General features: G+C 42.0%; 1 long non-coding RNA gene across 1 annotated transcript; it reads right to left on the reverse strand.

Moving 5' to 3' along the window:
* Nucleotides 1-374: 374 nt before the first annotated feature.
* LOC102551753 (uncharacterized) lies at nucleotides 375-3,914 on the reverse strand. The gene is made up of 4 exons (XR_015655375.1): nucleotides 3,342-3,914; nucleotides 1,303-1,491; nucleotides 829-963; nucleotides 375-733 (listed from the first exon to the last, which is right to left on the reverse strand). It is a non-coding gene; the product is annotated as an uncharacterized LOC102551753 (long non-coding RNA).
* Nucleotides 3,915-12,952: the final 9,038 nt, after the last annotated feature.

Genomic DNA, 12,952 nt, shown 5'->3' on the forward strand with positions numbered 1-12,952 from the left:
TTACTCTGAGCCTCTCTCTTTGCCAAGCTTTATCCATGAAGACAGAGACAAGTGTTTGACCCATTCACAGAGAACTTGTAACAGAGAAACTGCTCAGTAAATAATGATAAACAATAGACAGAAGGCAGTCACTGGACTGTAAAGGCCTGAGAGCTCCATCCAGGGACAAAGGCCCTTCTATTGGTTTAGGGGTCTGAGATTTAGTGACCTGGAAGCAACAAGACAGGGGAATGGGGTGCACTCTATCCTGTTATCCACCTCTAAGAACTTCCTTCTATGGATTTTGACCAGTTGGTTTTTTTACAGGAGGAGGGGACATGAATACAAGGAGATGTTAATTATGTCCATATTGCATAATAGCCACCAGATTGGTATAGTAGAAACAGATTATGTTTATAACTGGAGTGAACTTTAAATTTAAGTAAAATTAAAATCGGGGTTATAAAACACATCTCAAATTATCTAATTACTAGAAAGCAATTTTGTATAGAAATGTCCCAATCTATAAGTCAACACAAGTGCATTTGTAAAAACGGAGCTACTAGCCAATCACGCTGCTATGTTAGAATGCACATCCCTGCAGAGGCCATCCGAAGTGTCTCAGGACACTGGGCTGTCCAGTCGTCTAAGGGCTTAGGACTGGAAAGGCATGGTGTACACTGGTGATCTCAGAGCTTGGGAGACTCAGGTCCGAGTTCCTTCTGTTCCAGGCCAGCCGACTCATAGCAAGATCCTGTCTCAACAAAACAAAACAAGAAAATGTTACAGGGTATCCACCAGAGAAGACTGCTCCCACCTGGGTTTTAGCCAACAGGACGTCTTTATTACCTGGCTAGCCACTACACTGGGTAATAGGATTCCACGGTAGCAACAGCCTTTGTCAGGGTGAGCATTTAAGCACAAAAACCATATCCTGGGTTGACATGCTTCAGTTAACAAGCCTGGTTAGTCAGAAGAAGAACTCTAGAAGCCAAAAAAAGCAAGGTTAGGACATTTAGAAACCCCCCCAGAACTATGGACTTCTACAGATTAGGTTTTTGTTTTTGTCTTGACAGGTGGTGCTATTTACATGCCGAGTTTTATGGCCTGAATGGCACTTCCGTTATGAAATCAGTTGTTCTGAAGTCTGGAAGCCTGAGGTCTGGGGGCCTGTCATACAACAGCGGCAGCAGCAACAAAATGTGAATGAAAAGGTGGGGAAAGGAGGCCAATAAGATGGGAAGACCTTGAGACTGTCAGTAAATCCGAGAAACCAACACATCCAGGAATCATAGAAAAACAGAAATCTAATGTGGAACTCACGGCAGGCTCTTGGAACAGGAAAAGGATGGATGCGAATTCCAAGGACCTAAGAGTAAAATACAGATTTCAACTGCTAACACACGACTGTTAATCTTGTCACCAAATGTGTCATCCCTCTCGGTTGTGACTCACAGGAGGAACTGGAGGTGAGGGGTGTGGAATTCCTTTGTTCTAGCTTCCCAATTTCTCCTGCAATCATAAAAGCAATATAAAGACAAAGTGACTTTTAAAAAGATAATTAGAAATTTAACTGTGGGCTGGAAAGTATATGGAGCTGATCCAAAGTAGTTTCGCTCTCTGGTTGTATTGGGTTGTCTTCAGGACGGCAATTGGACCTTCTCAGTTATATAAACTTGCCTGCACTACATCACCCTTAATTTCTTTTGTTTATTGTCAAAGATGTGTGCGTAATCACATCCACAAACATGAAATCCACACCGCTCAATGCCGAAAGTTTGCCTGAGTGTATCCTGTTTCAAATGCAGAGCCCTGCTAAGCCCTGGACAAAGTTAAGCCATTTTATAAGAATAACAAGAAGACCAGAACGTTCTGGGCAACAGATGATTCTTGAGGCACCTTAGCCATGTACACATCATTCACGCCATGTTTACGATGACTTATAGTCACACAGTAAAATGTTTCATATGTTTTAAAACAATAAATTCTGACAAGACAGGGTGCTGACAGCGGGGGTGGAGGGGCACTGCAGCACCTTCACGCCGCATTTGCATATCTTAAAAAATTTAAAGCAAACGATCACACCACTGAGGTCCTAGACACCTGATCTAAATATCACCAGTCGACTCCCCACTTTCTGCTGCAATGTGAGGGGTCATTACAATAGATCTGCAGAACAGAGAGAGAGCATTTTCCAAGCGGTGAGCAGGAGTCATAATTCAGTCCTCATTGGAGAGTTTGGTGTTAACAGAGCCACGGGGTGGATGTTCTGCTTCTCAAATGCTGTTTGTGGATGCTGAGCAGAGAGGGGAACAGCACTCAGAAACAAGGCAGCTAACAATTCATCGAGCAATAGCACAGTAACTGCGGCAACTCAGGATCCTCCATCGCTGCAGCCCCTACGGTATGTGTTTTACATGTGGCTTCTCCTCCTTGACCTTCCCGACCATCCTGCGATGACTGGCTGGCCTTACTGTATGCAGACACCAAGGCTTTGGTGACTTTAGTGTCTTGTCCGAGCTTTGACAACTCAGGGCGATGGCTAGGAATCCTTGCTGTTAGGGTTATAGCCCTAGACCCAGAATCCTCAAATTAGTGGTCACAGATACCAATTTGTCTCTGACTTGATTTTTTTTATTCACAGCTGTTAATGTGAGGACTTACAAACATAAGAAGTAGAATTGATCCGTGCTAATAAAAAATAAAATACAGGGCTGGAGAGATGCCTGAGTGGTTAAGAGCACTGACTGCTTTTCTAAAGGTCCTGAGTTCAATTCCCAGCAACCACATGGTGGCTCACAACCATCTGTAATGGAATCTGACACCCTTTTCTGGTGTGTCTGAAGACAGTGACAATATGCTGTCACAAAATAAAAGAAATAAATCTTTAAAAACATAAAAAAATGAAACAAAAAATAAATGGCAAAAATACCAGGTTGAGCCAATATAAATACCAATATTTATATCGAGGCAAACTATGTCAAATTAGAGATTATTAATGTGCTGGGAACAAGTGTTTATTGCACTTCTCTTTGTTTTGATATTTGAAATATTCTTAATGAGAGTATAGTTATAGAAACAAACTGGTTTGGGGGGTTCTTCTGTTTATTTAGATGGGTTCTTGCTATGTAACCCAAGCTGGCTTTAAATACACTCCTCCTGCCCAAGTCTCTTAAGTGATAGGATCACAGACCTCTTAAGGTGACAAAAACTATTATCAAAACCACCCTAAACTAAAACCTGGAATCCATTCATTAAAATGGAGAATAAGGGAAAAACACCACAAAACTGTACAATCTTCCCAGGTCTAACATCTGAACATCTGTACGGTTTCTCCTCAGACTCCACACCTGAACATCTACCTCTATTTTCTCCCCCTAGATCTGAAGCATCTTCATATTCTTTCTCCAGGTCTGATGTCTGAGCACCAGGATGCTCGGCCCCCAAACATGTGAAGACATGCGTCTCCTTCATCTCTGCAGCTGTTGTTTCGTCAAGCACGTGGAGAACGCTGCACCACGACCACAGGTCTCCTCTCAAAAGTCAGCATCACCTTCTCGGAATGAGAACTTCCAGTGGGGGACGTTCGCATCAACCTTGCTGATGGGAAGACTGGGCCTAGCATGGAGAAGCCATTGATTTGGGGAGGACCGTGGTCTTCTGAGGCTGTGTCTGGGGCACTCTACATGATTGGTTATAGAAACGAAGTCTCTTTCCCGTCTTAGTTGCACCTTCTTGTCCCCTCCCACTCTCTGAAGACACCAGCAGCTCCTCATGGCTGAGCCTCTGTTGTTCCACTCTTTTTCTGGGTCGTCAAAACCCTTCCTACCCTTCAGAACCTCTCTGCTGCCGCTGCACCATGGTGCCTCCAAGGTCTCTGCCTGTGAGGAAACCTTCACGCTCTCAGTGCACGGCAGTCTGAAACAGTCTGCTTTGAGAGGAGCTGTTTCCCACATCCAGGTACCTGCCTTGATTCTATGACTTGGCTTACGTCAACAATGGACTATAACCTATAAACCAAATAAAGTTTTCCTCAAGTTGCGATTGGTCGTAGTGTTTATCACAAACAACAAAACAAACAAGATAAAAATGGTTTGTCTGGCCTTTTCGCCAATTAACATTATAGTTAATGTTGGTTTTTTTGTTTTGTTTACATTTGTTCTACTAGGTAAGAGGAAAAACTGAAAGTTTTTGCTGTTTGCTTTGTTTGTTTTTTTGTCTTTTTTTTGTTTTTGTTTTTTTCTTTTCAGTTAAAGTGTATCTCGCTACCAGGGGCCAAACAAGGCCGAAAAAACCACATCATGTAACAGAAATTCATTGGGGTGGGGGTTGGGGGCAAATGGCTGCGTCTGAGCAGCAACAGAGCAGGCCATGATGGTGGACTCTTCAGTGAGTATGGAGCATGTGCGTAGAGAAAACACAGCGAATGCAGAACTGTGTTGCATTGGCTGTTGGTGATGGCAGGCAGTTGGCACTGAGTCATTTTAAGGAAAGGAAGAAATTAGGTTCCAGAATGTGGGCTAAGGACTTCAGGTGGTTCTCAATATGACCAACAAAACCTCAGGATGTGTTCTACATGGTATATTCTATTAACCTGACAAAAATATTGTTTAAGTAATTTGTTAGTTTCTAGATACAACTTTAAAAAAATTATTTTACTTTTTGAAATTTAAAATATATCACACAATACCCTTTTCCTCTTTTCTTTAATCTCTCCAAATCCTCCCATATTGTTCTCCTTGCTTCGTAACTTCTTTTGGTCAATATGTGTGTATATATATATATATATATATATATATTCTTACATATTGAATATATATTCGTATATATTCAATATATATTCTTACATGCATAAGTACAACCTCTAAGACTGTATAGTGTTGATTATTTGCGTATTTTCAGGGTATTGATCATTTGGTATGGGATAACCAATTGATATACACTTCCCTGGGCAAGACTATTTCTCCCATTCTCAACATTCCTTAGTTGCCTGTATGTTTTTGTCTAGGGTGAGGCCTCCTGGCCTTTCCCCTCATCTGCCTGAGCTCTTGATGTTGCCTTATTCACTCATATTTAGTCAGTCATATTCCTAGGAGACACAACCTTACAGCAACTCTGATTTTTGATGGTTGTGGTTTTCTTCTATGGTCTCTATCTGTCTCAAAGAGAAGTTTTCCCAGTGTGGGGTTAAAACCTACAATTTTTATTTGGGTAACCATTGGACTAGTGTTAAACCTGCATCCTGCTCTCAAGTGGGCCCGGCAAAAAGATAAATTGTAAAATAAAAACAGAATTATGGAAGATCCAAGACAGAAAATCTTTGCGGAGTGGAGAAGACTTCCAGAACAGTTGAGGGTGGGTCAACAAAACTGCATTTCAAGTCAGGGGAGATTCAGAGGGCTCAGATCACTGAGACAGCTGAGAAAGACATGGGCACGCTGGAAAATAACCCGGGAGAAAACAGTCAACTTGACGCTTTCTGCTGACGAAGCCATTGGCATCACCCTGGCAAAGATACAGCGTGTGAAAACTGGAGAGCCTGTCAGGAGCCAGGGGAACATTGAACCAACTCTGCTCTTTAAGTAGCTTTGAAGTACATGGTCTAGAAGAGAGATATGGGAAGGCCTCATTAATTCAGGTATTCCTAGTCTCAGTTTGTGACCACTTGAATTTTATCTGGGTAATGAAAAATTTGCAAAGCAAATTAAGAATGTAAATAAGATTAGACAGGGGATGCTTAAGCTACTCAGGAGAACAAAGTGTTTTTCATGCATTCATTTACATGCAGAATTGATAGACTAATTAAAATATATCCTCATTATTAAAGTCACCTTCTGCATATTAGCCTGATAGAGGAAGTTTGCTCGAAAACAAGTAAATTTCATTTTTCACAAAATACTGACTCTGGCATTAGTTAAAGTGTGTTGGCACTCCCTACCCATTTAATATTAGAATTAATGTCCAAAGGATTCTAACGTTCTCTAGTCGATGTTTTCATCATGCGTTCTTGAGCTGATTTGCAGAAAAGTGTTTGGGGGCTTTGTTTTCAGGTCAGCTCTGTTACCTTCAGACGACCGAGTTTTGGCTCTGTGATGGGTGAACTCTGTCCAACTTTTCCACTAACAGCCTTGGGGAATCTTTTATTTTCATTTCTCATTAAACATATGCCTATGGGTGGCTTAACTTGTTTTAAAAAAACAAAACAAAACTTTTTTCTAAAGTTTTTACACGACTTCCTACTCTTTGAGCAAACATTGCTTTCCAGTTGCTCCTCGCCCTCACCAACACTTTGGTAACTTCAGGCTCTGAAGTTATCGGTTTGGGCACGTGCTCTCACCACAGCCTGGTTACAGCTTGCACTCCCAAGTAACTAATGATGTTGGGGTCCTTTCCTGTACGGACCCGCCCTTTAGATGCCTTTTTTGCTCACGTCCAAATTTTGTGCGCTTTGTTTAGGATTTTTTTTTAATCTACTTGTAAAGATTTCCTCCCAACCTACGGCTTACCTTTTATCTCCTTAAAGTGTGCTTTGGAGAGAAAGTCATTTCAATTTCAATGAAGTCCAACGTAATGATTTCTTTTTTTAGAGAGTAGGTTTTTTCTGTTTCTTATGTATTTATTGCCTAGGCAAAAGTTAAAAATTCTTTAAAATATTTTATAATTTAAGGCACCAAAGGCTAGAACACCGTCTTCTGCGCATTATGCAAATATTCTAACAGCATATGTTCAAAATGTTATAGATTCCATTATTGATTATCTTTGCAAATTATGTCTTTATTTTTGAGCTCTCTCTTCTGCCCCTCTGGTAGTGTGTCTGCCGGTATGCTCTTAAAAGCCATACGATCTTAGTCATTGTAGTTTTAAAACAAAATTCTTGATATTGGAAATAGTAAGCTTTTCCAATTTGTTCATGTTTTATGAAGTCTGTTTTGAATATTCTTTTTTAAATTTATTTTTTTTTACTTATTCACTTTATATCCTGCTCACTGCCCCTCCACCTCCTCTCACAATCCTCCTCCTTCCCTCCTCGCATTCTCCTCTGAGTGGGTGTGGGTCTCTGCAAGGCTAGGTGCTTCCTCTCCCACTGAGGCCAGACAAGGAAACCCAGCTGGTAGAACATGTCCCATGTACAGGCAACAGCTTTCGGGATAACCAGTTTGGCTATTCTTGGCATCTGCTTGCTCAGTTTGTTTTGAGATCCTGCTTGAGTTTCATTTGGTAATACATTGCACTGTGTGTACAGCTCAACTGGAGGAATAATAAGAACAATGTTGAGTCTCCCTATCCATGAGCATGGGACACCTCCCCCCCCCCCCCAACTCCTCAGAGTGAGTGAGTTTCAGTTACGTGCTGTAGTTTCAATATAAAATGTGTCTCATGGGCCCTCCCTTGTATTTGAACCGTTGCCCGGCTGGTGCTGCTGTCTGGGAAGGCTGCTGAGCTTTTGGAGGCAGAGCCTTGCTGGAGGAAACGGTCTTTGAGGTTTTAATAGCACTTCCCATTTCCTGGTCTCTTTCCTATTCCTGAAAACAAATGTAAAGTGTTCTGCCAGCTTCCTGATCCCGATGCCTTCTGGCCACAACAGACTGAATCTCTGGAACTGAAAGCCAGAACAAAGCCTTTCCCCACCTTGAGTTGTGTTTGTCAGGTATTTTCTCACAGCAACAGAAATGGGACCAACACCACATGAATGTTCCATACCTTGTCATATTCGCCTTTGAGCATTTCTTACTCTATTTATATGCTATTGTAAGTGAGATTTTATTTACATTTTAGAACTCTAATTACACGATGCTAACACAAGAAAATGCAGTTGCTTTTGCTCACTGACCAAAACTCGCTAATCTCATCAGTTATAGCAGGGTATATTGACGTTTAGGATGTTCTACAAAGATAATCACATTTTTTTTCTAAATCACACATTTCTACCTTTGAGGTGTGTGTGTATGTGTGTGTGTGTGTGTGTGTGTGTGGCGTGTTTAATCTGTTAACATGTTGTTTAATTAAAACTTGAATATTATACATATTTTAAAATTTAAAGACAGACCGATCTTTATAATGATGTGTTATCATTTTAATATGATGCTGCTTTCGATTTGAAATTACATTGTGCTAATCTTGGTTGTGAACTAGATTGGGAAAAGAGAACCTCAATGGAAGAACTGCCTCCATCAGATTGACCCGTGTGCACGTCTGTAGGGAATTTTATTAATCGTTAATTGATGTAAAAGGTCCAGCCCACCACAGGTGTTGCCTTCCCCAGGCAGGTGAGAAAGCTAGCTGAGCAAACCGGAAGGAGGAAGTCAGTGAGCAGCATTCCTCTGTGGTTTCTGCTTCAAGCTCCTGCCTTGAACTCTTGCCCTGGCTTCCTTTGATGATGGAAACCCTTCTCTCCCTCAGTTTGCTTTTGGTTACAGTGTTAATTACAGCAGCACAAACGTAACCAGACAGCATGATTGCGTACTTCTGAGGAAAAATGGTTTGAGCAATTTTCGCCACCCTGGCCTTTCTTGTTGAGATGTGAGGGTAATTACGATTCCATAGAGTCCTGTTCCCTCTTTAATGCTGAGTAGATGCCGCCACGAAACTGCAATGTGTGGTGTGGAGCGAGTTAGGGCATCTAGAGAAAAAGTTTCATATCTCTAAAGACCCCTTCCATTCCACCTAAATTAAGTTTATTGACATAAAATGGCTCTCGGTAGGTCCTCTCACTTCTGGCAATGGTACTCTGTGTCTTTTTTTCCATGCTAAGAGTAGATCCTCACTGAGTTCCCTGTTATCGATTTCTGCCCCTGCATTTATTATTTCCTCCCCATTAATTACTTTTGTTCATCTTCTTCATTTTATTTTTTTAAGACTGGGCAAGCACTTTCAGCCATCTGTGTTTTCTAGTGTTAAGGTCCATGCTCTATGATTATTAGTCACACTAAGTTGGTTTAACAGCCTCTTCAAGTTTCCCATACTCTACTGATTTTTAAATCTAACTCATTCCATTGACTGTTGAAAAGATGGCTGCTGAGTTTTCCAGCCGCAAATGTATATGCTTTCTACCCCTTCTCTTAGTCCTGCTCCTGTTCAGTTCCACTAGTTTCAATCTTAGTTATTAAGTTTGTATACTGTTAGGATTATTTCTGCTTCCTCCTAAATGCTGCTATTGAAAGCTAACTGCAAACAGATCAAATTAGCTTCATGCAAATTAACGGCAGCCCTAAAAACGATGCCCAAATATACTTAAAAGGAATACAGCAAAACAGCCTCCAATAGTGCAAACTTCTTAACGATGGGCATCCAAGCAAACATCGCCACACACGCGAAGATGAGAGGAAAAGCAATCCGTAAGGTAAAAATCAATCTCAACGAAGGGCAAGCAAGATGGGATGATGGAGATAAAGGAATCGGCAAACACGGATGCTAGGGTCTATTAAAAGCATGCTCCAGTCGCTCCAAAGGTGAAGAGAACGTGTACATGACGGGAAATGGAAGAACCTAGGGGGAAACGAGACAAACAGAAGAACAGGAAAAAGTAAACTTGAAGACTAAGCACCAACAACAAACATATGGTTTGAGAGAGGCACCGAGTGAGACCATTGGTTTCTGTGGCACCGGAAAAGAACAAATGAGTGCAAAGTCTTCAGCAGTCAGGAGACCGGGCTCCCTACAGGCAGGCAGTCTAAGCTCTAATCCATCACTCCAGCAGAGACTGTCTGGCCATCCAGCCTTCTTAGGAAAGCAGCTGTAGGGGTTGGGGATTTAGCTCAGTGGTAGAGCGCTTACCTAGGAAGCGCAAGGCCCTGGGTTCGGTCCCCAGCTCCGAAAAAAAGAACCAAAAAAAAAAAAAAAAGGAAAGCAGCTGTTTGGGCTCTAGTGCAGGGTTCACGGCAATCTCACTTGACAGCCCTTTTCCTTAATGTTTATTTTTTATGATGGGCAGGAGTTGGGCAGGGTCGAGGGTTCGCATGTTAGGTGCAAGTGTCTTCGGGGTCCTCACGAGGATGGATGATCTGGACTGGAGTTACAGGTGGTTGTGAGCCGCCCAAAGTGGGAACTGAACTCTGGTCCTCTGCCAGAGCAGTTTATATTCTTGGTTCCTGAGCCATCTCTCTAGCACTTGGTTAGGGTTTATAAAATTTATTATTTGTTTTTTTTTTAGTTACTACACAAAGTAGCAGCTGTCACTGGACATTTTCACATGCACCTTGTTACTGAGCCTCCTCTCTCACTACCTCAGACCCATGGCTCCTTCCTGCTGATCTCTTTCTTGTTCCTAACACCCTTTTCTCCTTTTATCCCAGGTATATTTTTTTCTTTCTTTTTTTTTTTCAGAGCTGGGGACCGAACCCAGGGCCTTGTGCTTGCTAGGCAAGCGCTCTACCACTGAGCTAAATCCCCAACCCCTATCCCAGGTATATTCTAATCCCCTCTTCCCTCTGTTTCTTTCTTCATGGTCTGATTTTTATGACCTATATGCCCCCTTGCATACACATAAAAAAATAAAAACTAGAACATGTATATTATCCATTTCCCTTCAAATATTGTGATTTCATCTTTCTTTATAGCAGAGTAAAATTTCCTTGTGCATACATAGGTTTTCTTTGCCACTTATCTGTTGACAGGTTCATCGTCCAGTTCCTTCTTGGCTATGTGAAGGAGTGCTCATTTCAGAGCCACCTGGGTCAGCACCTCCCCTAGGACCCTTCAATGATCCCAGTCACATGTTTCAAGAGTTAGGTGCTATGGATAAATTCTGCGTTGTGTCCTAGGATTTCCTGACCACCTCACTGATGATTTCCAAAAGCTCATACATTGTGCTTGAAAAGCACATTATGTCATGACAAAGGCAGTGTGACAGCTCCACTGCCAAAGACAAAAAAAAAAAGCAACACACACAAACATACACACACATACACACACACACACACACACACACACACACACACCACTACCACCACCACCACCACCACCAACAAAAACCCCCCAAAAAAGCAAGAAAAAAAACCCCTCAATTTTATTTTTCATTCACATGCTGTTCTATCTCCTTACTAAGTCACTGACCCTCTTCATTATCGCTGTCTTTTTCCACTTATGCGCTATCCTATAATCTAAAGCACACCAGCCTGGTGACATGGTCCTGTTATCCCAGCTCTCAGAAGGAGATTATGAATCTGAGGCCAGTCTGAACTACAGTGTGAGACCATCCCAAAACAATGAAAGGAAATTAAAAGAAAAATAAAAGGAAGGGAAGGAGGGAGGGAGGCAGGTGGAGAGGGATAGAGGGAGGGAGGAGGGAGGGAGGGAGGAGGGAGGGAGGGAGGGAGGGAGTGTTGCTATAGTAGATTAACCTGGCTCCTTCTCATGGATTGATCCCTTTCCCATGCTCAGCCTGGAGGCCATCAAGTCCCTCCACTCTCCTGCCAAAGCCCCTTGCAGCCATCATCCCACTACACTAGAGGATCCGTCCTCCCTTCTTCCTTCCAACAATCGCTCTAGGCAGCAGTCCAAGATGTAAATTAGATCATGTTAAGCTCTTGATCAATATTCTCTGAGAACCCCCTTAATTGCTTGAAATAAAATTCAAGCAAGCTAATACAGTTTTGGACTCTCTCAAGACTTGCTCCATCTTCACTCAAGGCTCTCTCCTCCCCTCTTGCCACAAACACCCAGTGAGGTTACTGGAGAAACCTACTTAGAGGTTTCCATACAGGCTGCCCCTTGCACCTCCCTGGGTGTTGCATGCTGTCTTCTCACTCATCCCCAGATTTGACAGGGCATACCTGGAATTCCTTTTACTTCTACTCTTCTCACAAATCATATGCGTACATCTATATATACATATATGAATGCATATACAAGTATCTGTGCATATGTATAAGTATGTATAAGTACACACACACACACACACACACACACACACAATCTTCCCCAGTGTCTTGTGTGAGCTACTTAGCCAGTCCAGGTCAGTTCTGTTTCCATAGACTCCCAGCACCCTAGGAGTCTATGGCAAGCTCGTACACACCTTGAAGAACTGTAGTTTGAACAAACAGAAGGATGAGCCACAATAGCTTGTAAAACCTGGGCCAGCCAGGGGTTCTTAACCCTATTCATAGCCCCTTTGAGCAGATTTTGAAGTACCCATACACAATTATGTTTCTTAATTATAATAGCACTGTTTATCTGAAAAGCCTACAGAAGGATGGGTGGAAAACTAAACATAGTACAGATGCCCTAACTCCTGGCTACTGTATGAAAACTCGAGAGGTGCTGACACAGGGCATCTTTCCAGTCATTTCTCTTTTAACGGCAAATGACGATAGAAGCTTTAATCTCTTCCTTCTAAGATTTCATTGAGTTTACTCATCATACTATATATCATCTGTTCCTAGCAGTTATTAAGCTTGTCTAAATTATGATACAAAGAGAGATGACGAGAGGAAGAAGGGAGGGAAAAAGTACTTGCCAAAATCTTCAGGATTTTCTTTAACATATTTTCATTTGCATTAATGTGGTTTATCACTTTCCTTGTGAATAGACCATTTATCAATGTTAAGTTGCCCCTTCCCCTACTTAATAATTTCTACAGCATTCTAGATTAATATGGCTACCTTTCCCTTTAACGGCATACCTATTTTCCCATCCTAGATTTTCAGCAGCTTGCTGCACCTTCAGCGTGTCCTGGGATTTTCTTACGTGAAACCCCAAAGCTTGGAGATGCACATTGCAAGGTCTCAGACAGATCTCAGAATTAGAGCTACAACAGTTTCTTATAACTCTCTTAAGAGCTTTCCTCTTTGCAGCCAGCATGGGGCTCGGGAGTCCTCACTTCCACTGAACCCAGCTTCCAGAGCTCCAGCAATGTTCCCAGATCTCACTCTTTGGCTTGACTGCTAGGTTCACTTGCCTTACACATGACTCACTTTGTGTCTGTTTACTTTGCTTTCTTCTACTACATGGGCTGTGTGTCAATTAGTTTCTCTTT

The sequence above is a fragment of the Rattus norvegicus genome, chromosome 1 (assembly GCF_021556685.1).
Source record: "Rattus norvegicus strain SHRSP/BbbUtx chromosome 1, alternate assembly SHRSP_T2T, whole genome shotgun sequence".
Classification (NCBI taxonomy): Eukaryota; Metazoa; Chordata; class Mammalia; order Rodentia; family Muridae; genus Rattus; species Rattus norvegicus.